The following is a 26325-nucleotide window of genomic DNA, read 5'->3' on the forward strand; positions in this document are numbered from 1 at the left end:
CCTCTACAGTTGAAGATACACCCAGTATTTCATGTTTCTTTGCTTAAGAAGGTCTCACCGTATTTGAGAGAGTTGAGGAATCAAAAGACCCTTTTGATTGAAGGGCACGAAGAATTTGAAGTTAAAAGGATCTTAGACTCGAAGTCAGTTTGAGGTTATGTTTATCTTGTGGCTTGGGAGAGTTATGGCCCAGAGGACAGGTCCTGGGTGGAACAATCTCATGTTCATGCTCCCCGATTATTCAAAATGTTTCACTTGCAATATCCTAACAAACCTCAGCCTGGAGGCTTGACCTTGCGAGGGGTACTGTCAGGGTTCAGAAAAAAAGAGTTCACAAACTCCATTGTGCCTCAGTAGCCTTGGAAGAACTAGTTCTGAAACGATAGCCCGCTCTAAATAAATTGTGGGTGATCATAGCGCAAAACAAAGCAACCTGTCGAGTACTCCCAAAATGGAGGAATGCTCAGGCAGTTGCCAGATTAGTTTCTCTCGCCTGGGTCCGGGCGCGAGGTCTATACCTGCTGTGAAGTGCGTTGGTTGAATTCCGAACCGTGCACTTCAACAACGGAGTTTCCCAGAGTAGACGTTTAGTAGCAGCATTCAGTTAGTCAGGGATTTAGAGTAGTTTTCTTGCTAGACTTAGGCAAAGGGTAGTACGCTTTGTTAGCGTCAGACAGTTAGATAGGAAATAGGATTCACGTTCTGGAACATCAGAATTTAAAAATAAGTTACATAGTTCAAACCTTGTAGAATTTTCACTTACCGGTTTTCTGCTGATCTGGGGTCTTCCAGAGGACAGATGGCAACATTCAGCAAGTATGCCCTCCTGTTGAAGAAAAACATAAGATTATTACCAAAGATTACAAGTAAGAGAGAGAGTGAGAGAGAGTAATCATATGAATGTTTAGCAATTACAATTGATAGAAAATACTTAAGGTTGTTTGTGATAACAGGACACTGTAGCGGGGATTCTGCTCATACATAGAACTGTACACAGAGAACCAGGACCTCAATGAATTGTGGTGTAGTAAAACTCACCTCAGTACCCAGAACACCTAACCGACTAGCATCAGTGTCTCATTAGCATTCTGTCCTATAGCGAAGCTACCAATGATGAGAAAACCCAGAACTTGCGACTTAGGGTACTCTCAGGAATGGAGGGAATCAAGAACACTCTTTAAATTTTAATTCTCATACCAGTCCGCAAAGTGAGTAATTAGAGACACAGAAAAGTTTAAAATGTTTAATTTAATGATGTGCTCTGAGATGCAGAATTTTTGTTAACATAAGCAGGCATGTGATTAAAAATAATACAATCAACATTGTTACAATTCCATAAAAAACAAAGGGAGAAATCATATTATAATGATAGTGGAAACAGGTCCTAAATATAGCGCCTTGTGAACGACCCTCCCCTTCTAGGAACTAGGTTTTATAATAATAATAGAACATCTCTTAGGCTTGAATGGGGAACCCCATACCTCCAAGACCAGCAGAAGTGAATCACATCAGGATCGGCAAAGCTCTCTCTCTCAGGAAAAGGATTTTCTCCAAGTTCCCAAATCACGCATGCAGTGCAATATTAAAGGCACTAGGATTTCAGTTAGCTGCAGCTGTGTTCATGTTGTGTCTACAGCGTGGGCCGATCAACCGGAATAACAGCATAAACTGTTATGGTGACCTTGAAGGCTTCTGAACGCAGTGTACAGACTAAGGTTGCGATGTAAGTTTAGGGATTTTAAAAACAAGCCGCTCTCATACGAGAAAAATCAAGCAGTTAACTTACAACAACAGTTACACGTAGTGTCGTAAGCAAAAGCTGCTAAGTGGCCAAATGACGTTTAACTTCTAATAAGCTTATGCTAACATAGCAATGTGTGCAATCAAGGCCCTGTCTTCACTACACCCTTCCCTGATCGGATCACGTACAAGAAGGGAGGCAATTTAGGAACTCAGAGTTCAAGTTCGAGTGAGACAGAACCAAGTTCAAAATTTGCCAAACTGGATAATTGGAAGTAATAAGTTCGAAGTAGTGAGAAAAAATTTAAAAAAACAATAAGGGGAGTTATATTGCCCATGATGGAATGAAAAAGAGTTGTAAAAAAAAGTTGTCGCATTGAAGCTGGACATATGCCAATTCAATCCAACAGCGTATAGGCACAGTATGTCACAACCGCCTCCAAGAGGAAGTCATTGTCATCATCTGAAAACCTTTTTGCCCTCCAATTCAATAAGGTGAAGGAACATACATGTTCTTCGATAGACGGAGCCTCTAGCGCCATCAGAGGATAACTCGGGTGTTCTTCGATATAACTGCGTGCCAGGAAGTCATGTGTAGCCGCACATACATTCCAACTCCCTAGGACTCCAGGCGCAGCTGCACAGGCCATATTCCCGATGCCAGAACATTCCAACTCATGAGCTACTAAGGGACTCATTAGTTGATCATAATCCGGGTTAGGAGACACCGTATTGCAGAGATACAAATCCAGAGCCCATTCAAAACAGCAATCCAGGCAATGGAAATCAGGCTGTACGCATGTAAAGTACGAGAACCAGAAAAATAATCCATGCGCCACACTCAAGGTAGCGTTCCATAGTATTCAAGAATACGATTGCGAAGCTGAAGTAGCTGGGGCAGATTGTCTTGTGACACAGACTGTGCAGCCATTTTTGGGCAAGCAAATTAACAGCAGTACACAGGCTGCCAAGGCGAGAATTAACAGTAAACCGCCGAAAAAAGCTGGAAAAAATAGAATGAAAAAATGCCGGTATCACACCAAATATAGTTTGGAATGAGGTCACAAGGCCAGAACTTACTACTTTAAAAAAATGTGCCAACGAGGCATTGAATGTAGTGTGAATCAAAGCACCGAAATGCAGAGGGAGATCAGTATTTAAAAGCGCATGCACCTCGGTCAAGGTGCTAGCCACGTAGAGGAAAAATGTTTCACGGGAAGAAGTAAGGGCAACTTCTTTCTGGGACAATAGAGCCCTTATTCGACTCATCTTGTTGAACTCTGCTTTCAAGGTCAGAATAAAAGGCCAGATGGACACTGAGCTTCCCATGCAGAGGTGGGAAAAGCACATTCTTGCAGCAAACTACACGTTGGGAGACAGTCACAATGTACAGAATCCCTGCCAGCATACCGCAGCAATCTTCATTATTTATTTATTTTTTAAATCTTTTTATTGAAGGGACAAAAACAGGATAAATAACAGGTGGTTTACATCGCAGAATGAAGGAGCAATAATATACATTCAGGGGATATAAACGGAGAATCATCAATAATGTACAATCACAAGTTACATCCGGCATGTGGCCGTGCTATAATCAGGATAGTCAAGCAGCCGCCTACCGCCAACCCCACCTCCCCAGGAAAACAGGATAAACATTGAGTAACAGCCCAGAGTAGGAGGGAGGGGGAAGGGTGCAGCAACAATAAGGTTACGGTGTTACATCCACATACCGAACACAGTAATAAATTACATAGCAATTGACTGACTAACGCAAATGATATCCCCACCGGAACCCGTCTATCCCTTAACACAACTCCACTGCTCAATGAGACCACCTATATCAGGATTTTGAAGGATTTCAAACATAAAAACTACAAATACGGACTAAACAAACACCCCTCCCCCCACCCTGCACCCCAGCATATGGCTTGCGCTCTATCCTCAACTAGCTGTGTGCCTGTGGCCCCATCTAACTAGGTACTAAATGTAGTAAAACTTGGAGGAGGACATCTGGATACGGGCCCCCGGTCCCCCCTCCTCCCTGCCGGAACCAAGAATCCCCATAAGAAACACTCAACACCATTAAGAAGCAAAGTGCAAACTAAACAGGGGAAACAGCAACTACCACCCTACCTCCCATAAGCACAATGGTAACGAATCCCACTTCAAAAAAACCCATAGTGCCAAACCCCAACAATTAATCTCATCATTGGCCCTTCAAATCAGGCGTACGAGCCCCCTCCAGGAAGGTTCTCGCCTCCGCAGGATATTCGAATTGTGGAAACAGTTCAGTAAAGTTTCGTACGAGGCGAGGCAAAGTTGCAAAGACTCTGGGAACCCAGCCGGCATCAACGATGACCCTCATCGACATAAGCTCCCAACATTGTTTTCTCTGTGAGGATAATGAAAGTGTCGAAGAGGGAATACACACTGAATCGTTCCGTAGATAGTTCCCATCAAGAGTGTCCAGAAGGGGATCGACAATTAAACCATACTCAGTAGATGATATTGGTGGGTTTGGCAATCCGTCGAGCACGTCGAGTACACGATTGTCAGCCATCACATTACCATGAAGCTCCGACACCTCTCGTGGCACAGGGCCCACTACCGTTACAGGGACCGCGGTGGGTGGTATAAGCTGATCAGGATATTGAGACGGCGCTGGGTCCAGTCCCACTTGTCCGAGTCCGTGTGCAGCCGCAGTCGTTTCCCGGACAATGGACTCCACATGGGAGTGTAGAGCCCCGATGGCTGCCAATACAGTTCGTATCGACGGTTCATACTTAGCCCATCCCGCCGAATCTTGTTCCAAGACACCCATGTTCGCGTCCCCCCGAGGCCTGGCCTACCCCGGGGGAATCGACAAATTTTGGGACGGACTGTCGCAGTGGGAGACCGAGGACTTACCAAGGTCGCGATCCAGGCTCCGGTGCCACAAGTGTAGATCCCAACCCGGCAGACACCGGAGGAGGCAAACCGGGTCTCCGGGCCAGGGACCCACACCCACAGCGCACTGTTGTGCCTCGTCAACCCTCCATCGATGGTAAGCTAGAGCAGCAACCGCCGTCAAAATCGGGCTTAAACATTTTTCCACGTCCAGGGACCGGACCCTGATGTTCACCCACATCCGATGTTATTCAACTGAAACCCAGCTGGGCCAGTACTCGAGTCCCCGGCTCACAAGCTGGTGTAGGCCCCAAACTAAAACTCGACGTAACTTCGTCCACAAAGCTGAGAAAAATTTTCAGGATCTGTAGCAGGATTATCCAGCGGGGGACGGAGGTCGGCGGAGCCGGGAGCCTAAGCGGCCATCTTGGTTGCAAGCTTAACTCCTTTTCTCCATTTTTTAAAAGAAAATAGCTATCGTTAGCTACCAACGTGAAAGTTGGTGTTATTGCTGGGACTGGATTACCCTTTAAAATGCAGGCTAAGTTCGAAGTTTGTGTGTTACACGAGCTGTGCATTTCTATGTTCTTGCAAACTAGTGAGTGATCAGGTGTAGAAGTGCACTCTTCACCCTTTAAATAAACTTCTTTACCCTCCCTCAGGTATCTATAGGTAAACTGCAGAGACCAAACTTCATGGACATACGCACTTCCCAATGGTTTATATCTGCCTATAGCATAATGTTTCATGCATGAACTGAATTTAAACCAGGGAAAGGGCAGTGTTAGTAACCCATGAGTGAGCCATACAGCTGAATTAGATTTGGCAACAGAAAAAGGTAAAGGTTCCAACTTTTCAATATGCGAAAGTGAATATGCAGCATCCTTCATAGATATAAACTGTTGTTTTTCCGTCGAATTAAACCGTAAAAATAGAGAAGAGGTATTCATGTAGTTCCCAAGGCACTTTCCCAGATTTTAAAGTTTGTAAAGTCCAAACAAATTGTATAATGGAACGTAATTGTTTTTGACCATGGTACAAAACAGACACTGCATCCTGTACAACATCAACAACAGATGAAATAATATTATCTAATGTTTAAATTCTGGAAGAAAGAGTATTAATGCTATTATCAACCACTGCAAGCACTTTTTCTAAATTAGCTTGATCAATAGCTCTTAATCTAGAAGCAGATTAAATTTGAGACAGTTTCCAAACTTAGTTGTAAATATCCATCATTTTGACCTGCCTAATACAGGGCCCTCAACAAAGTCATTCAAATCAACATTGTCCGTCAATTTGGACAAATGAAGTTTAACCGACGTTAAAGTGGAATTGTTTCAGCCAGTTCTGACATAATTTGGCTACTGAATAGGTAGTAACCAAATGGGCGTTTCCAAAGCGGGGATCCACCCTAACCTGTATAGCCATGGGCCAGACCCAGAAAACGATGCTCACATGAATCTGACTTTTTTTTTACATAATAACCAACCTCCGGGATCCAAGCTGGAAATATTAAAGGAGGAATTTATTATTAGGGTCTGTAATTCATCAATGAACCTATCGGTGTGATTTTACCATGTAGGGTATTCCCCCAAATCAGGAATAAAAGGGGCATTTATTTTTTAGATTTAGCCAATCCAAAACAAGTAGTTTGTGAAATAGTCGAGTTCAAAAACAACATATGGTTCGGGATGAGACATACACGGTACAGAACTTTAGTGCCTTGCACTTGCCAGCTTTTAGAACCCCGAACAGATTTAAGATCAATTGAATCTTTTCACAGCTCATAGCCCCCTATAGCTAATTGATCAATAAAGGACTTCGAATACAGTAATTTAGTGTGGGTGAGTCTAACTTTGGAAGAGGACTTATCAGTCATCTTACAATAAAAGGCGTCGGGATTGATCAAAATCAGTAAAATAAGCAAACTTTTTCAAAAGAATTTTTGAGCTCCCTTTAATGGGAGCTGGACAATGTTCCCACTGTGTATAATTTACCACATTTCTAAATGTGTTTGCTTTATGCAGAAAATGATTGCCACAGTGTTGGTAGCAGAATGAGTCTGCATAATTGGCTAAGTCTAAGTACAAATCTTCAGCATCAAAATCAGCATATTATTTCAAATCAGAAAAAAGAGCCTCTACGGCTTGGACATCCCAAACGTCAGAGCGTATGTTTTGTTTTACAACATCCCCCAATAAAACACGAAGTACATTGGGGACATTTATAACCTCTATAGGGGCGTGTATCTAAAATTTGACAGCATCCCACACAATCCCATCTAATACAGGCCAAGCTGTGATGTTGATATTAGTCTGGTCTCTCTTCATGATGTGTGATAAGAAGTGGGATGGTAAAGCTCCATCAATTAACCTAATTGAAGATCGTTCTTTAACATAATGTCCATTTACCAGACGAAAAAACAGAATTACAAATTCAATTGCGATGAACAAAAAAATTGAAGAAAGCACCAGCCAAATGTAAGTCCAAGGTGATATAATAAATGTCTTTTAAACCAAACAGCAAAAATAGAAACTTTTGATGGAGACTTCGATGAAATAGTCAGTGTCAAATAAAAAACGTGACTGGTCTACTGCACTTGTTTGCACACCAGGCAACAACACATCTGTGGGATTAGTATACTCAGTATCATCATTGGGATCATCAGCCGGTAGATTCAATAAAAGATTAGTAACTGTATGCATCTCGATGGCAATGTCAGGCCTGTTGTTATTCGCCGGAGCCAAAACAGAATTTCTCAGAATTGCAGGACAAGAGACCGCTGGTGTCATACTAAGAAGAATTTGCCACTCATTGTAATTTGACATTGTCAATGGAGATGTACCTGTTTTCCTTACGACCAGAAAGTGGAGGTAAAATGGCTCTTCTTGTACCCTGCAGGCCAAGCACAGGAACTGGTGCACGATATGAGGGGCCAAACTCATTCTTGTTAGCCACCTTCTCACTGACCAGGTCACCGACTCGGGGTAGCCAGCCAACTACCTGAATATGAAGTGTAGCATCAGATGTGGAGGGAAAATGTTCCTTTGCAAGACTGTCACGAGTCTCTTGTAGGTTCTGTAATACAACAGAATGATCATCTACGTCAAAGGGGGCGGCAGACGCCGCCATGTCTAGACCCTCAAGGTCTGGAAGAAACATTTTAATGCCAAACAGCATTTCGTATGAAGTGCACGTTAAATGCTGTACAGATGGGTCAGCCAGTTCCTGCCAGTACCTAAAACCCTAGCTGTCAAGGATTGCTTTAAGTCACTGTTCATTCGCTCCACCACGCTATTAGCCTCAGGTTGGTACTGAGACGAGAATTTGACCTGCACCCCCAATGACCTCATGGCATCCTTGTACGCCTTAATGGCGAACGCTGGACCCTGGTCCGAATGAAGGGTGCCACATGCAAAAATTCCAACAAAAACTTGCAAGTCCCTTATGACAGTTCGAGCATCAGCACTACGTTGTGGTCCGAGCCAAATAAAGCATATGCACGAATCCACTGCAACTAAGGTGTATTTATATGCAGTATCTGAGGAGAAAGGACCGCAGTGATCTAAATAAACACACCCAAGTTGTTTATTAGATATGTACAACTGTGTTTATAGAGGGCGCGCTGCAGTTGAAGGTATGATCTGCTGGCAAATGTCACAAGTAAGGACATAATCACGTATCTGTTTGTACAATCAGTGCCTCAGTAAGGCTGCTGTAAAATAGAGACAATCGCTGAAACATCGACTTGTGCCGAGGCCATGCCCTCGTGAGCGGCTGTTATCAAGGTTGGCCTGCGATCCGCGTTGGGAATCAATCTGTCACCAACATTGTTAAATCTCACATAGGGAACTTTATCTGGACTTTAATGATGAGAGTATTTAGAAAGGAAACCTCTAGGGCAGTTACTTCCCTTCTCTGTTGCAGCAATGGCTGCCAAGATGCCATCATCAATCTTACTTCTGGAACATGTAACTGCTGCTACTACATATGTTGCTACTGCTGTTTTTGCTGCTTCATCAGCAAGACAGTTACCAACAGCCTGTACTCCTACGTGCTGGTGACCAAGAGTATGAATTACAAACACAAGCGGCAGCCGTTCTTTAAGCTTTACACTCAAACCCATAGCATTTTGTGTTTGATTGTGCTACCTTTGGAATCACGATATTCATTCTGAGTCCAAAAGAATAAATTGTCTTTGTAAGACTGAACACAGTTGTCAGAGTCACTTACAATAAGAGTAGTCACACAAGGCTCTGCGTACTCCAGTGCAAGCACCAGAGCATGTAGCTCTGTCAACTAGGAGGTACAGTCCCCTAATGTCTTTGTATGCACGACATTGGACTTGAACTCTCCATTCACCATGGTACCAACCACTATTGCGCAGGCCGCTGAAAAAGCATTATTTGATCCTGTCGCTGGTTGCGCCGATCCGTCAGTATAAATGATACAATGGAAATCCTCCAGCGGGTGCATGTTCAAAGGAGCCGGATGAACAAATTCATACTGCAAATACTCCTGAGTTTGCAAAGAGGAATCAAAAATAAACGTGACATCCGGGAACGTCAAGGATGTGGCCCATTGTATCCAACGAGGACGCAAAGCTTTTGAATTTGGTAAACTGGCTTTCGTCACTGTCTCCAGGGCAGGATACAGTGTAACAACCAATATGCGTTTCCCCTGCGACAGCACTCTCTCTTTTAGAATCACCATCTGCACTGCAGTCAAAACTTTTTCGACAGATAAAAAGGGCATTTCAGCCAAAGTGTACAGGTGTGACTTGTAAGCAATAGGGACTGTGTCTCCTTCATTAAACGTCAAGTACGTGAAACCCACTGCGCCTGGCACAATTCTTATTACCAGGTTGGTGTGGTTGTCACGAGACAGTAAAAACTTAGATTCAAGAAGATCAGCCTGTACAGATTGCAAGATAACTGAATGTTCAGGCAGCCAGCAAGATTTGGTAAAAGTTGGTTGTACCAAGGCATAAAGCAGCTTGATACACGGGGCATATTTGGGAATCTCAGTACGCCCAAAATTTAAAAAAAACAGCAAAGATTGAAGTTTTTTCAGAGTTGTAGGAGCGCGCAACTGTGCACATTTCTCCAAGAAGTGAGGTGCTAAACCTCGACCTTCATTGTTTTAGCTCATAGCCCAGGAACAACACTTTGTACTCTGCAATATGTGATTTTGCAAAGATAAATTTGTAACCAAAGTCCGCAAACATACAAATGATGCGGTCAATGCGACACAGATGCGGCAATAACCCGTCGTCTGTGAGATAAATATCATCAACATACGAGCACGCATCTGGTTGGAGTCCCTCTAAAAAAGATACTATGCGAGCGGCAAAGACACCAGGGCTGTTTTTGTAGCCCATGGCTAATCTTTTGAACTGTTTTTGTTTGCCGCCAGATGTGAAAGCTGTTCAATGCCTACTAACAGAGGACAGGTTATGGCTAAAAAAGCCATTGGATATATCAAGTGTGGTCTTAAACCGTTTACATACAAGACTATCCACAAGGGCAGAACTGTGAGTATTCTGTACTGCGCCGGTCCGATAATGAGAGTTTAAATGCTGGTAATCCAAAACCAGGTGGTATGATGCATCAGGCTTGGTCACTGTAATAAGAAGATTATTCATCGGTGACACAAACATTTAAATTACACCTTGATATTCCAATTGTTCAAGGATTTCTGCACCAGGAGCTTTTGCTTCACGCCATATGAGATATTGGGGTTGAGGCTGTGGCATAGACCGCAATGGAATCTCATGTCTGGGCGAAAGCTTGTCCCATTCCCATTGAGTATGGTACAAAGCCGGTACAAGCAACTTAGCCCACTCTTTTGCAAAATCCGCGCATGCTCTTTTGGCACAGTGTGTGTGAAACTAGGGAGGATTACCTCCTCCTCTCTCGGAGCGGAACAAAAGCTGTGGGCCAGTCTGCCTCTGCTAAGAAAATGTCATAATTAGAGGTCAGATTTTCCCAAAAAATCCCTTTTATTTTATATTGTATGTCACCTTCAATTAAAAGGATTATTTCATATAGTCTGTCAGGGGGAGCCACTATAGATGAACGTGTCAGTTGCTGTCGCCTTCAGATATGGAGGCAGTGCTTCCCGCACTACTGTAATTTCCGCCGTGCTGTCTAGCAGCATGAGCACCCATGTCAGATTAAAGCAGCAACTTTCTTTTTCTGAAACTGGGGGCTTTGACGTTGAAAGTTGTCCTTCTTGCCTTTACCTTCCGTCTGGCGGGGCTGCACACGTCCTCATGGGGCACCCCGGCCTCTGCCACGTTCTCCTCCACCGGTTTCTGAGACAGATGTTTCCTGCAAAGAATGAGGAGAAAGTTGATCAGGAACCATAATTTGATCAGGTGACTTAGTAGTCTTTCGGTCGCGCAAATCATATGTGTACTCAGAAGACACAGGTATTGGTGATGCAGGATGCAACCCTTGCTTCTGTTGATGCTTCCCCTGTTTTTTACTTCTCCAATTCGGTTTTGGAAAAACAAGGACAGTCGTCAATATTAGACTTAGCCATCTGAGTTTGGGGTTGTGCTGGTGTTTTAGCAAAAGGCTTAACACCCAAGCTACTGTGACTAATGGTCTTATAAGCATCCGCAATGGTTTTTGGTAACTGCCTGGGTTTATCGGCATCGGGGACTCGCGCATAGCATTAGCCACCTCGAAGTTCACTGTGTCCTCCTTGACATTAGCAAGAATGAGATCGGAAACTATGTCAAACACTCCAACGAGTCTCATTCCCAATTCTACAGCCACCTCTGGACCGTATTGATCTTGGACACGCTTGATCACGGAGGGCAGGACAGCCATGGGCGGGTATCCAAAGCACTTAGCATAGAATGTCGCAAATACTTTACCCAGGTGTCACAATCTGTTACCTCTGGTACTAAGTCTTTCAGCAAACTAATTGTTAGAATCCTGTGTTTCTCAACAGGAGTCGTATTAGGAAATACTGCTTCCAGTAGTCACATTTCTCAACAAGCCAAAAGGGCATATCGTCCTTATCTTGGGGGCGCTTGACCATAACCAATTTTACCATAACAGGACTAATTTTCATTCTGGCCGGTCCAACTGGATGCGCTACAGTACCAGGTGGCCCCACCTGGATATTGCAAGAAAAGTATTACACTAAAGCCTGGTGCACTCCAACGATGGAGGCGTAGAGTATACATAACTCAGCTATAGTGACTGTGAGATAACACGGTTGCAGTGTGAACCCGGCTAAAACCGGCCAAGTAGCCCCAGGTATACCCAACCCAACTGATCCGCCGTTACTGAGTGAGGAAGGGCACCATTAAATTAAACTTGATGCTGTGTGTGAAATTTCCTGTGTCCTATATGATGTATACACATTAGGCACGGCTGTGTGAGTGTAAACATGGACGTACCACTGTCCGCATTCACTCCAGGAAAGGTAACCCATGAGTAGAAAAGTTGAAATGGGTATGCTGCTTCAGCAGTCACCACAAAAAGTACCGGCATGCCTTCCAAGGGTACCCCAAATGCCTGTAAATTATTGCAGACGGGTACCCGACTATGCGGGGCGATGGCAATATCACCCATTAGGACACAGTAGAGAAATACAATGTAAATGTATTGTAGCACCACCGGGTCGTGATTCAAAGTACAAACTTTTTAAAATTATCAAGCTTGAATAAACCTATACTTAATCCATATAGGTAGGTTAATCCGTCACTGCTGTCAACCAGAAACAGGAGTAAGGGTGTCATGGACTGTTATAAGCACTACACAAGTGTCTCAAATCCAAGACCAACACGTTAGGTGTGCCATGTTTCAGGGATTCTACTCATACACAGAACTGTGCACATAGACCCAGGACCTCAGTGCATTGTGGTGTACCAAAAAACTCAAGTCAGTACACAGAACACCTAACTGACTAGCATCAGTGTCTCATTAGCTCTCCGTCCAATAGCGAAGCTACCAACGATTAGACAACCCAGAACATGCGACTTAGGCTACTCTCATGAATGGTGGGAATCAAGAACACTCTTTCATTTTATTCTCATACCAGTCCACAACATGAGTAATTAGAGACACGAAAAAGAAAGTTTAAAATGTTTATTTTAACGACGTGCTCTAAGATGCAGTATTTTTGCTAACATAAGCAGGCATATGATAAAAAATAATACGATCAGCATTGTTACAATTCCATAAAACACAAAGGGAGAAATCATATTATAATGATAGTGGAAACAGGTTCTATAGCACCTTGTGAACCATCATCCCCTGCTAGGAACTAGGTTTGTTAATAATAATAGAAGGTCTCTAAGGCTCCAAGATCAACAGAAGTGAATCACATCAGGATCAGCAAAGCTCTCTCTCTCTGAAAAAGGATTTTCTCAAAGTGCCCAAATCATGCATGCAGTGCAATATTAAAAGCACTAGAATCTCAGTTAGCTGCAGCTGTGTTCATGTTGTGTCTACAGTGTGGGCCGATCAACCTGAATAACAGCATACATTGTTATAGTGACCGTGAAGGTTTCTGTACGCAGTGTACAGTATAAGGTTGCGATGTACGTCTAGGGATGTTAAAAACAAGCGGTTCTCATGCGAGGAAAAATCAAGCAGTTTAACTTACAACAACAGTTACATGTAGTGTTTTGTGGAAAATCTGCAAAGTGGAAAAATGGCGTTTAACTTCTAGTAAGCTTACGCTAACAAAGCAATGTGTGCAATCAAGGCCCTGTCTTCACTATAACACCAGATGTAAATACCTTGAGTAGAAGAAAAGAAGAGGAGCAAAAGCCTAATGTTAGTTGGGTAAGGAAGGTAAAGAGGGAAGAGATAAAGGAGAGTTAGGGAGGGAATAATTGAGAAGTAATAACGGTGTGCTTTCTGTTACAGTTTCTTCACAATAAGCAATTGGAAGAGAAAGAGAGAAAAAAAGAAAAGTACTTTCAGAAGAAATAAAAGTGAGGAGAACCAAAGAAAGCCAGGCAGTCTCTTCTCTGTCCCATTCCCCTTTACCCCGGCAGGGTTTGCATGGCCGCCAGTAGTTTTGTTGCTCGTGGGAAGATCTGTGGTGGAAATTAGGAAAATCTCTAAATTCTGCTCCTGGGAGTATCGGCTAATAAGTGAGTACTAAAAGATCCTTGACACTCAGACCAACGTTTGTATTTTCCTTGCTGAAGAAGGGCTGTAGTAATATCCATGTTGCCATCCTCCCCAAATACTCAAGTGCAATTCTTACGAGGCCATGTATGGAGCATGGTATATTGAAAATAAGGATGCATGCACATTAACTTGCTATTACAGGCACATACTACTGCAGGGCAATATCATGTAAGCACTCTGAGCAAAATCAAACTTTCACTATGTAACATTTGCCAGTACATCATTCGCACCACATAGCCTCCCATACTCCAGCTCCTCTGTGGTGAAGGTATGGGCTCTGATGTTCTCAGTTCTCGCCTTCACTGGGTCCAGGAGATAGGAACAGCAGCAGTTGTTGGTGAAGAATGGCAGGCAGCAGTGTCTGGATGCAATTGAAATGTGTGGCACTCTCACAGACAACCCCTGGGGTTGTTTCAGTGGTACACAGCTGCTGCAATTGGTGTTCCTGGTAAGCATGTTTCAAATCTAACCAATAACCGGCACCGCGCTGGTGGTGCACACCTACAGTGGGTTTCAAAATTGTAATTCATGACTGCGGTTCCCATTGGTTGCAATGGCATGGGCATTGGCGGTGTCACACCGTGGCACCCAGGTGGTTGCTTCCGCCATCGTGCATCTTTTAACTGTACCCAATGACGGGCCCACAGTAGCAGAGCATGCCTACTGCGGGTTTCAAATTTGTAATTCTCTACCGTGATCGTGGTTCCCATTGGCTACAATGGCATGGGCATTGGCGGTGTCACACCGCGGGACCCAGGCGGTCGCTACTGCGAATTGGCATTTTTCAATTGTGGCCAATGTCCGTGATTGCAGTGGGGGAGTACGCATGCTGTGGCAATGGCAATGGCCACTTCTCGTCATGGAACACTAGATAATTACAATGAATTATGCCACCTCATAGCTACATTCTATGCTAGTGTGACATTGAAGTCACTGATTAATACACATGCCATGTCAGTGCACAGGATTACATGCATTGGTATGTACTTCCTCACATGTCACATAGGAGATATGGGTGCGTGAACACAGATCTGTTGTGTTATGGACTCTCATATTTGTGAACATGTCAATGTGTGAGATGGTTAATCAACCTACAGTAATGATGGACTGACTACATAATGTGCCTATTTAATTGTGTAGATTGCTGACATAATTTTGATGGTTGATCTGCTAACACACACTGCTCATTGTGTTGAAAATGTGTGCAATGTCCGACTTACGCAACAAGGTGTGGCAGATACAGTACCTACGTGGAAGTCAGCTGTGTTGCTGTTTCAAACATGTGCTGTGTCAACTACTCTCAGGGCTGGAGGCACAAGATGTCAGAATTTACCATTTTCCATTCACATAGTCAGAATCTGTTTTGGAAGTACTCAGTATATTCTTGCTGAACACATGTACAACTATTTGAAATCAAGGTGTCTCTGCCGGTGACTTGTGCATTAAGCTGTTGTTTCAGTCCAGTCACTGTTGGCGCTGTGTCAGTCAAGACGTAAGATGTTGGACACATCTCATAGGGGAATTGAATTGACATGTGTCCACTTTCATTTTATGTAGGAGACGACCAAATGTGCATCGTCCATTCACAGTGTTGGCGGACATGGAGGATGAGAACATCACAAGGAAATTCTGTTTGGATCACCTTACCCTTCAAGACCTATGTGCTCAGTTGGAGCCCTATATGAGGCCTCACAGAATCTATCTGACTGTTTGACACCAACAGTTAAGGTGATAGCGCCCCTGCATTTCTTTGCAACTGGTTCGGTCCAGTACATGGTGTCCAGCGCAGGTGGGATGTCTCGACCAATGTTTAGAATGGTGCTACGTGATTGTCACGGGGTTAAGACATGCCCCGTAACGGACTCTCGATCTCGCTTTCAGGACTGGTCCGGGCCATTTATGGACGGCTTGGACTTCCCGGACTGGAACTCCACCCCTATGACGGAGGAGCCGCAAGCCAATCAGAGTCGGGCACAGGGAGGACAAAGGCAGATCTGGAAGATGCGAATTTGTGGATGGTGCGGCATGATTCGAAGCCGGGAAGCCGAAGAGAAACCACCCACCTTGGAGGACTGGACGCGGAGGACGCCGGAGGAGTGAGATTCGCCCCTGGAGCGACGGCCCAAGCTGAAGACAGGGAAACCGGTATCTCCCAGCTGGGCCGAGTGAACGAACCGGAGGCGGCATCACAGGAGAAGCCAGGAGGCCAACGTCCCCATGAATCGCTCAGCAACGTGCAGGAAGACGCGTGGCTATACTAGTTATGGGAACGTTTGCGTACCTTGTTAACCTTTAAATGAGCTGGGACTGGGTAACAGAGGGAGGAGGGAGGGACTCGGCCAAGCACTGAGGACTTTGAGCACAGCACCGCACACATTCCGGGTATACTCGCTCTTGGATATCTGGTGATGGTATTTTGCCTTCCTCACGTGTGTTACCCTGACTACCTTTCCCCAAGCCTTGAGAGATAACGTGCTGTGATCTAACGGCCATGTTTCTTTTCCTTTTGTTTTGGGTTCGAGCGAGACGGGCCGAAGAGGAGGACTACACCAGACCAAGAACCGGAAGCCACCCCCTTCCCCGCAAGGACAAAAGTTAAAATTAGGTTGTTCATTGACTTTGTAGAACCACCCAATAAAACAGTTATATCGCACTTCAGTAGCTCCTTCCCTCCTTGTGAACCCTTAAGGTTACAAGTGGCAAGCCAGATAGGAGACATCCGTCTGACAAGATGGAGGCCTTAATAAATCAGATGAGTGAAGGACAGTCCAAACTGGAGTGGGCTATTGGACGATCTACAAGCAGGCCGACAGTGACCGAGCCGCTGTTACCACTTCCATACAGCAACAGGCGGACCACCTAACCAAACTGGCTGAAGGACAGACTCATCTATTAGCCACCTTAGGTCAACAACGTGCTGCAGCACCTCCCGGAGTCATGGTCCCCTTACAAAAATATGTGGCTGGGGACGACCCCATCTCCTTCTTTTTGAATTTTGAGAGGGCTGCCAGAGCTAGCGCCTGGCCAGGTCAGAGATGGCTTTTCTATGTAGCGCCCCTCTTAACGGGGGAAGCGCAGGCCGCATATCAACTAGCCAATAAAGATTAGACAGCAGCATACGGTCACGTAAAACAAATCATCCTAGACAGGCTCGGGGTCGATGACGAAAGTCATAGAATACGATTCCGGCAGGAAAGAGGACAACCAAATGATGTCCCAAAGACCCTATTCTACAAATGAAAGGACACAGCCTACCGTTGGTTGAAGCCACAAGAAGGGAACCTGGAAGAGGTGATAAACAAAATATATCTCGAGCAATTCCTTGAAGCCCTACCCTTTGGGGCTCAAAAATGGCTTAGGCAGCATGCGGGGCTAACTCTGGACCGTGCCATCGAAATGGCTAATTGGTATGCCCGGGCTCAAAGCCGTCCTGCCTTTCGAGAAACAGAAAAACCCAACTACAGCAAAATCCCAGGGAAAAACAACAAGAAACCTTGTAAAAGTCTGCCGGAACCCCTCCTTAAACCCCGGCTAGTAAAACTCGACCATCCGATTCTAACCGGGCCCCAATGCTACGAGTGTGGTGAGTGGGGACATATTGTCAGGTTTTGTCGCAAAAAGAAAGAAAAGGAAGAAGAACCTATGGAGGTTGGATATATGCCCACGCCATCATGTACGCACAAGAAACAGGCCCAGCTTTTATGTAAGTGTCCTGCTAGATAACCAGAAAACCCGAGCTTTGTTAGATTCAGGGTGTCGCCATTCTGTGGTTAGAGAAGATTCCCTGTCTGTCTCTTCTGTTTTGTTGAAACGCACTGTTGGGATTAAATGTGTGCATGGGGACATACGTACCTATCCTCTAGCTAGTGTGAATATAATAACAGAAAAAGGTACACGAGTAAAGTGTGAAGTAGAGGTGCTCCCAAGATTACCTGAAGCCCTTATTATCGGGACCGATAATAAGTGTTTCCACACTCTTATGTCAGAAGCCCTACAAAAGAGTAGACCCCGAGGAGTTAGTAACCTTGGTCTCCTGGTAGAAGAACCGTGGGCCACCGACACCAACTTTCGTGCTGCCCAGTTGAACGATGCATCTTTAAAACAAGCATGGCAGAACGCCCAGGAGAACTAGGACAGAGATGGTTTACACTACCCCTGTTTTGTGGAAAAAAGGGCTTCTGTATAGGTTAGGTGGTGCGAATGTGACTCCCCAGTTGATCGTACCCACAACATTTCGTGACCAAGTCATGTTTTATGCACATGCACATCTATTGGCAGGACACTCTGGGGCTGAAAAAACCACTCATTCCATCACCCAACATTTCTATTGGCCTGTTATATACGCACAAGTAAAGAGGTATTGCCATGAGTGCCAGATTTGCCAAAAACGCAATCCTTATCTTCCGCCTAAAGTTCCTCTTGTCCCCCTTCCTAGTATTGGAAAACCTTTTGAAAGGATTGGAGTAGAAATAATAGGACCTCTCCCTAAGTCCCATCGGGGTTATCAGTATGGTAATGGTTATCGTAAACTACCTTTTGTTTCTCGTCTTATGAAACAAGTCTCTGCCCTCCTACATGTTAAACACCTGCGTACCTCGGTTTAACACCCGCAAACCGATGGGTTAGTCGAGCGCTATAATGGCTTGATAAAGACAACCTTGAAAAAGCTGCTAACAGGAGACGGGAAACAATGGGACCAATTGCTTCCTTTAGCCCTATTCGTCTTAAGAAGCCAATACCAGAGCAGCTTGGGGGCCTCACCCTTCGAACTCCTTTTCGGACGGAAGCCCCGTACTCTATTGGAGATCACCAGAGACAGTTGGGAAAAGGAAGGGGCCCAGGACACCCAAGAGTTATTGGATTATTCACAACAACTACGGAGCCGTTTACATAAACTAAGAATCCTGTCCTATGATACCCTGGAGAAAGCCCAAATAAAGCAGAAAACTTTCTACAAAAAAGGGAAAAAGTGGAGAGAATTATCCATAGGCGATTTGGCCCTTGTTTGGCCCTTGTTCTTCTCCCCACTTCTACCCACAAACTCCGGAAGGAGTGGCAGGGACCATTCCCCGTACCCAGAAAAATAGGAAGAACCATCTATGCTCTACAATTATCTCCCTCCAGAACCCAGATATACCACATTAATATACTGAAGAAGTGGCTGGGTCCCCCACCCCGAAAACCTGTCTCTGTATCCCTGGCCACGACATCCCCACATACCATAGATCAAACTGGTGAACCCTGATCTTCCTGAAACAAGGAAGAAGGAGCTGTCGAACCTGCTTTTAAGACATCAGTCTATATTCTCTGATCAACCCGGCAGGACGACATTAGCCAGCCACAGTATCCCCACCCCAGAAGGTGTCACGGTAAAACAAAAACCCTACCGGGTTCCAGAGGCCCGCAGGTTGTTACTAAGGACAGAGGTTAAAAAAAATGTTGGAAGCTGGCATTATAGTGCTCTCTAAAAGTAACTGGTCGTCCCCGGTGGTCCTGGTGCCAAAACCCGATGGGAGCACTAGGTTTTGCATCAACTTTCGGGCCATCAACAAGGTGTCCAAACAAGACGGGTACCCACTAACAAGGGTAGATAAGCTGATTGAGCGCCTTGGTGAGGCTCAAAACATAACAACTATTGATCTCACCAAGGGATATTGGCAGGTGGCCCTTTCCCCACAAGACCAAGAAAAAACAGCCTTCACAACACCTGAAGGACTATTCCATTTCACAGTATTGCCGTTCGGCTTACATGGCGCTCCCGCGACATTTCAACGTCTTATGGACACCCTCCTTGCTCCCTATACCCAGTTCGCGGCTGCGTATTTGGACGACATTGTTGTTCATAGCCCTAACTGGTAGACACACCTACATCACCTCAATCTGATATTGACGGCCCTGAAAAACTCGGGATTACACATTAACTCCAAGAAATCCTGAATAGCCTTTACACAGGTTAAATACCTAGGGTACATTCTGGGTAATGGTCAGTTAAACCCCAACAAGAAAAGGTGAAAGCCAGTTAGTCACAATCCTTTCCAGCCACTAGACGGGATCTCCGAGCTTTTCTCAGCCTTGTCGGTTACTACCGCCGTTTTATACCCCACTTTGCATCAGTCTCTGCCCCATTAACTGACTTACTAAAGAAAACAGCTAGTTGCTCACATTTTAGACAGCATTCCCATTAGGCCTGTACAGACTTCCAGACCCTCAAAGATGCCCTGTCCTCAGCCCCTGTCTTGGTGACCCCTGACTTTGACAAACCTTTCTATTTACAAACCGATGCATCAGGTGTTGGACTAGGGGCTGTATTGTCACAACTAGACAAATTAGGCAGGGAAAAACCCATCCTATACCTAAGTAGGAAACTGTTCCCTAGAGAGGCGGCCTATCCAACAATAGAAAAAGAGTGCCTTGCGGTGAAAAGGAGTATTGAGAAGCTCCGGTATTACCTAGATGGCCGCCATTTGACACTGTTTACTGACCATGCCCCCTTGACCTGGCTACAACAGAACAAAGGTCAGAACGATCGCATTCTGAGCTGGTTCCTTTCTCTCCAGCCGTACGACTTCGAAGTCCGTCCTAGAAAGGGATCCAACCAAACGAATGCTGACTTTCTATCCCGTTATCCTCTTTCCCCCGAACGGGAAAAGCCAGGGGGGAGGATGTGTCACGGGGTCACGACATGCCCCGTAACAGACTCTCGATCTCGCTTTCAGGACTGGTCCGGGCCCTTTAAGGTCGGCTTGGACTTCCCGGACTGAAACTCCACCCCTATGACGGAGGAGTCCGCAAGCCAATCAGAGTCGGGCACAGGGAGGAAAAAGGCGGACCCGGAAGATGCGAAGTTGTGGATGGTGCGGCGTGAGTCGGAGCCGGGAAGCCGAAGAGAAACCACCCACCTTGGAGGACTGGATGCGGAGGACGCCGGAGGAGTGAGATTCGCCCCTGGAGTGACGGCCCAAGCTGAAAACGGGTAAACCGGTATCGCCAGCTGGACCGAGCAAACGAACCGAAGGCGGCATCACAGGAGAAGCCAGGAGGCCAACGTCCCCATGAATCGCCCAGCCACACGCAGGAAGATGCGTGGTTATACCAGGCATGGAAACGTTTGCGTACCTTGTTCACCTTTAAATGAGCAGGGACCGGGTAACCGAGGGAGGAGGGAGGGACTCGGCCGGGCACTGAGAACTTTGAGCACAGCACCCTACACATTCCGGGTATACTCGCTCTTGGATATCTGGTGACTGTATTTTGCCTTCCTCACGTGTGTTACCCTCACTCCCTTTCCCCAAGCCTTGAGAGATAACGTGCTGTGATCTAACAGCCACGTTTCTTTTCCTTTTGTTTTGGGTTCGAGCGAGATGGGTCGAAGAGGAGGACTTCTTCAAATCGAAGGTGGACCCCACATCAATTAAAGGCAGGTAGATGGGGACAATAAAGATCAAAGAAGGGAGGGAAACCTGCCCTATATGGTCTAGTAAGAGGCCTCAAAGAGGTCCACTATATTAAGCAACATGCCCTGAACCCACAAGGAACATTTCAAAGATACATTTACTCAAGTTTATCAAAATTTATTTTTATTTTAAAGTTCATTTTTCTCATAAATAGGTTGAAACAATCCAATGAATAAATATATACAAAAGTAGAAAAGAACAACAAGGCAAAATTAACAGTGGTTCTTACTCCACACTTACATACCACCTACACACATGCATAAACATTCATACATCACACAACACAATGGAGGACTACACCAGACCAAGAACCGGAAGCCACCCCCCTTCCCAGCAAGAACCTTTGCCTTATGGACACAAGTTAAAATTAGGTCGTTCATTGACTTTGTAGATCCACCCAATAAAACAGTTATATCGCACTTCAGTGTTGGCTCCTTCCCTCCTTGTGAACCCTTAAGGTTACAGTGATGTACTGTCCTCAATGATGACATACAAGGACCGCTACATCCATTTTCCCAAAAGACATGAATTGGCAGCTGTGAAGGCTCATTTTTATGACCTTGCCAACAAACCGAATGTTGCCACCATTGACTGCACACACGTTGGCCTGGTTCCACCACAGGCACATATACTGAAACAGGAAGCATTTCCATTCCATTAATGTGCAGGTGGTATGCCAAGCGGATATGACTATCTCCCATGTCTGTGCCAGATTTCCAGGAATAGATTCAGCACATGACTCCTACATACTGCATAACAGCATCATACCACAGCTGATGGGAAATCTGCATCCAGAGTGTGCTTGGCTTGTTGGTGAGTACGCAGAGTCAAGCAGTGAGCTGTATATGTGCGACATGCTGTTCTCTACCACTGTTTATGTTACAAAATGAGTCTGTATATCTCACACCTAGGTGACTCTGCGTATCCCAACCGGCCTTGGTTGCTTAGTCCACTAAGGAATCCCAGGACCCCGGGTGAAGTCCACTACAATGATCCACATGGGAGTACACATTGTGTGGTGGAGCGTACTTTTGGGCTTCTGAAGTCTAGTTTCCGTAGACTGGACAAGAGCGGAGGTGCACTACTCTACTCCCCCTAAAAGGTGTGCCAGAGCATAATTGCATGCTGCATCCTCCACAACCTTGGCTTGCACAAAGAGATCCCCCTAATTCTGGACAATGATGAGCAGCAGATGCCCCCCGCAAACCCACACATGCCCAGTGACGTCGATAGTGGAGAGGAGGAAGGTGTTGACCTTCGTCAACAGCTCATCAACATCTACTTTCCTTGAGTGTGAGTTACATTGTACAACAGTGGCAATGTCTGTTGTCTTAGATTGTAGTGGCAAGGCCTAGAAGAGCTTTGGGACTGCTGGCTGATGTTGGCTCTGTGTTAATGGCTGATGTGTGTTGCATAGAGTATTTATGAGCAGCTACATAATGTCTACGTTGATGTTGTTGCTAATTGGTATGTGTGCTGGCTGTACATTGACGACTAGTAGTGTGTTCTAGCTGTGATGGCATCACCTGAAAAGTAAACGTCATTCTCTTGTGTCTTTCTAGGTCCCTTCACCCTCTCAATGCCTCATCACAATCAAAGCTTGTGGTACATTTGAATCTCATTTGACATTGTACAGGTATACATGGATCTGACACAAAGGCAGAGGTGTGTAAATAGTGTTTATTTAAAAAGAGTATTTGTGATAGAAAAGTGAATATTTACAAAATGGTGCCAAGTGAATCTCCGAGTTGTCAGTGATGGTAAATGAGACAATAAAGTAGTCACCATATTGATGTGGTTACAGAGTCCAACATATACCTGCTATCAATAAGGATAGTCAACAAAGTCAATGTCAAGGGGAACAGAGGTGCCATCATGGCTGGCTCAGCAACTAGCGTTTGGATGGTGCATTGCCAAGTGATCCTCCCCTAATGTTTCTCGGATGGCCACTTGTGGATTTTGGCAGGAGGGCACTGCTGCAGGCTCAGTGGTGTCTGAGGAGTCATTTTGTTGCATCTCACCCCTTTCTGTAGCCACAGCTGAGGTGGTGGGGTATCATCCTTGGGGCCACTGGAGGGGATTTAGCTCCCTGCATGTCTGTTCCTCAGAACACCCACTAGCAGGCCCATGAGGTCCACAATGTGGCCCATACTTGTGTCCATGGACCTCAGCAGCAGGCAGAGCTCATGCACTTCTTCGACAACCTGGCCCATTTGTCCCTTGTTCTGCTCATATGCCCCAAGGACTCTGGTGATGGTGGCCAGAGCTTCAGTCCCAGTATCCTCCTGTATTTGTCCCTCAGTTGCCCTCCCACCTGCCCTGCTGACCCTGACCTTTGGCATTGGCACTCGACACACCCGCAGCCTCTCCCTGCCCTCCTCTGAATGTGTGGTGGTGTTAGTTACCACTGAGGCAGGGAGAGTGTTGCAGGCAGAATTGGTAGTGTTTGAATCCACACAGGTTGTTGCAGCAGGGGTCAATGCTGTTGTTGTTGCTGTGGTGGTGGTGTGGACAATGGAGGCCTGGGAGATGGTGCGCCCCGGCAGTTTGGATGGGCCAGGTTGTTGCTCCTCATCCGAGAAACGTAGGGAGTCAGCATCCGAGAGTTCATGTTCTGGGGGGAGAGTGGCTCTGCAGGTCAGTGTTGTGTTCTGCAGCATTTGCTTGTGGATCTCCTGTTGAACAGAGGGGAAATGGTAATTGAAGTGCACTCCACAAGCTTGGTGCTACTTGTTTGTATGTTACATGTGATACACCACACACTTTACATTGCAATCACTTGATATGGCTGCAAGGTACTGAGCATCATGATATGATGTTGAGGTACATACATTACTTGTCCATGGTGTGACATGTAAATAGTAACCATGTGCCACATACAGATTGTGTGATTACAAGGACATGTCATCTTCTAACGACTTGCGGTACATCAAATTTATGTCATGCGTCTTTTTGGTTTGCTCTGCATGGAATACTTTTCATCTGAGCAAGAACTAGCCATTGTAATGTTATGCATACCTTTTTCATATCAGGTACTTTACTTTGTTTGTCAGACCATGGCACTTACACATTGCATTCTGTGCTGTGCACGATGGGACCCTGAATTTCTTTCACATGTGACTTGGTGAGTGAAAGTTTTATTTCTGTGACAGTTACATGCACTGAGCTGTCTTTTGGATCTATGCCAAGTTGGTTGACATGTGAGGGCTGGTGTGGTGTGGTCATATGGCTCCAAGCATTTTGAGAAGGATGGCAGGGTGCATGCACTGACTACCTACCTATTCGGTGACACAGTGAAGGGAAATGGCTGCCATATGGTTCTGGGTGGGGGGAGTGCTCCATCCCGCTCAGCTGTGGGGAAAAAAGAGCCTGGGAAGGCTACCTATCAGTAAATTTGAGAAGAGCAATGAAAAAGCTGCCACATAGTTGTGGGTGTGGGGAGTGCTACATCTTGCTCAGCTGTGGGACAACGGTGCCTGGTGGGAGTTGTGGTGCTGGCTACCCACCTACAGACACCCCTTTCTGTTAAGATGGCTACCTACCTGTTAGGTGAAGGTGAGCAACAGAATGGATGCCACATGGTTGGGGTGAGTGCTCCATCCTGCTCTGCTGAAGAACAAGTGGGCCTGGTGGGAGTTGTAGTTCTGGCTGCCTCTACACATGCCCCATGGGAAGGTTGCTAGCTACCTTTGCGGTGATTTGGAGGGAGTAAATGTTAGATCTGTGGGACATGTGTTGGGAAGAGTGTATTGTACATAAGTGCATTTGGGCCTAGGAAGCGTAGCTTTATAGTTTTGCAAGACAGTGCACAGCAGTGTAATAGGAGACATTTGTGTAACTTACCAGCCTCCGCTCCACCGGCTAATCCTGTGAGATTCTTTGGATGCAATATGGCAAGCACCTTCTCCTCCCATTCGGTAAATGTTAGTGGTGAAATGGGAGGGCCACCGCCAGTCCTCTGAGCCAGCTCATGGTTCTTGTTGGCACGCTTTTTCACACTGGTCTTGATGTAATGCCACCTCATCCTGATCTCTTTCTGGGTGCGCGGGGTGGTTCCTACTCCATTAACTTTGTTGACTATCCTTCCCCACATTTGATTTTTTGTGGCTCCTGGTGTCTGTTGGGCCATGCTTCCAAACAAATGTGGTTCTACTCTGATTACCTCATCTACCATCACTGACAACTCAGCGTCAGTGAATTTGGACATCTTCTTCTGTACCATGGTGTGTGATGTGCAAATGTGGGTACAGTGCAGGTGTGAAGGTGGTTGTGGTAATGTATGTGGTGTGTGTGTGTGTGTGTGGTTGTGATTGTGTGATGTGTGCTTATATGCCACTCCTTTGTGCTGTGGGGTTGGGTCCTTCAGTTGTGGAGTTTTGCAAAGGATTCTGGTCAGGGAAGGGGCTCGTTTTATACTCAGCTATGTGGGTGAGTCAAAAAGGAGTATTCATGTCAGGTGTGTTGTGAGGGTTGACCAGGCATTTGTATTTTTTGTTGCCTGGCTTCCCACCTACAGACACCCCTTTCTGTTAAGATGGCTACCTACCTGTTAGGTAAAGGTGAGCAACAGAATGGATGCCACATGGTTGGGGTGAGTGCTCCATCCGGCTCTGCTGAAGAACAAGTGGGCCTGGTGGGAGTTGTAGTTCTGGCTGCCTCTACACATGCCCCATGGGAATGTTGCTAGCTACCTTTGAGGAGATTTGGAGGGAGTAAATGTTAGATCTGTGGGACATATGTTGGGAAGAGTGTATTGTACATAAGTGCATTTGGGCCTAGGAAGTGTAGCTTTCTAGTTTTGCAAGACAGTGCACAGCAGTGTAATAGGAGACATTTGTGTAACTTACCAGCGTCCACTCCCCCGGCTAATCCTGTGAGATTCTTTGGATGCAATATGGCAAGCACCTTCTCCTCCCATTCGGTAAATGTTAGTGGTGAAATGGGAGGGCCACCGCCAGTCCTCTGAGCCAGCTCATGGTTCTTGTTGGCACGCTTTTTCACACTGGTCTTGATGTAATGCCACCTCCTCCTGATCTCTTTCTGGGTGAGCGGGGTGGTTCCTACTCCATTAACTTTGT

This window comes from Lissotriton vulgaris, chromosome 10, assembly GCF_964263255.1.
Source record: "Lissotriton vulgaris chromosome 10, aLisVul1.2, whole genome shotgun sequence".
Taxonomy (NCBI): Eukaryota; Metazoa; Chordata; class Amphibia; order Caudata; family Salamandridae; genus Lissotriton; species Lissotriton vulgaris.